Below are 1,266 nucleotides of genomic sequence, written 5' to 3' on the forward strand. Positions count from 1 at the left end.
AGCCTTAGCTAACTGTCCCATTTGCGACTCTAACTTCGCAATGGACTGCGTATGTGAGCTCAAAATCTGGCTACACTTCTCGAAGGCATTCTGATTAGAGGTTTTCACCTCTTGGAATGCCTGATGAAGTCTCTCCTCAAAAGATGTCTGCGGGGCAGATTCCTGCTGAATCGGGGAAGGGACTGAAGAAGAAGAAGACTGAGAATAGCTCGGTCTTTGAAATGGCTGAGTAAAAGCTGGCTGCCGATTTGGCTGAGAGGATGTAGGCATCTGCATGGAAGACTGTGAATTCTTCCATGAAAAATTGGGATGGTTACGCCAACCCGGATTATATGTCGATGAAAATGGGTTATTCGGCGGTCTGACGTAACCCTAAGCTGCCTGAACTTGTTCTTGAACAAATTCAGGGTACTGAGATGCCGAAGGGCACTCAGTGATATCGTGTGCCGGACTGGCACAAAGAGTACACTCCTAATGTGTAGTGGCCGGTGCTGAGAGAAGCTGGTCCACCTTCTGAGCAATCATGTCTACCTTGCACTGTAGTGCAGTAGATGGATCAATCTTAAGAACACCAGCTTTCTTCTGAATGTTGGGTGTGGCTCTATCAGAATGATAGCTTGAAGCATGGTGGAGGGAATTCTCGGCCAATGTATCAAATAACCTCCATGCTTCATCATCGCTCTTCAGCATGAATGTCCCTCCACATGAAGAGTCGATCATCTGACGATTCTTGTCAGACAATCCATCGTAGAAGCTCTGCACCAGTTGCCATTTCGGTACCTGATGATGAGGACATTTCCTGAGGAGATCTTTCATTCTCTCCCAGGTCTCATGAAAGCGCTCACCATCTAGCTCTAAAAAGCTAGTGATGGCTCTACAATATTGGTTTGTACAACCAATGGAAAAGTATTTTCGAAGAAACTCCTGTTGCAATTGATCCCAGGACTCTATTTCTACAGAATCTAAGGACTTTAGCCAATACTTGACTTTGTCCTTCAATGAAAAAGGAAATAGAGTCAACCTCAAAGCATCATCATCGAAATTCTGTATCTTTATAGTAGAACAGATTTTGAAAAATTCATCTAAATGTCGGTAGGGATCTTCATGACTAAGGCCATAAAAAGATGGGAGCATCTGAATAATGTTGGCCTTAATCTCATAATGTGGCGCTCCTACATCGGGTCTCCGAATGCAGGATGCCTGGACATAATCTGTGGGAATAAAGTATTCCCGCAAGGGACGTGGATGAACTGGGGGTGGAGGTGG

At 44.9% G+C, this 1,266-nt stretch overlaps 1 non-coding gene across 1 annotated transcript; it reads left to right on the forward strand.

Annotated features, from left to right (window-relative positions):
* Positions 1-778: 778 nt before the first annotated feature.
* Positions 779-883, forward strand: LOC149832417 (small nucleolar RNA R71). Its single transcript, XR_016433528.1, has one exon. It is a non-coding gene; the product is annotated as a small nucleolar RNA R71 (small nucleolar RNA).
* Positions 884-1,266: the final 383 nt, after the last annotated feature.

The sequence above is a fragment of the Nuphar pumila genome, chromosome 7 (assembly GCF_984573655.1).
Source record: "Nuphar pumila chromosome 7, dmNupPumi1.hap1.1, whole genome shotgun sequence".
In the NCBI taxonomy this organism is placed as follows: Eukaryota; Viridiplantae; Streptophyta; class Magnoliopsida; order Nymphaeales; family Nymphaeaceae; genus Nuphar; species Nuphar pumila.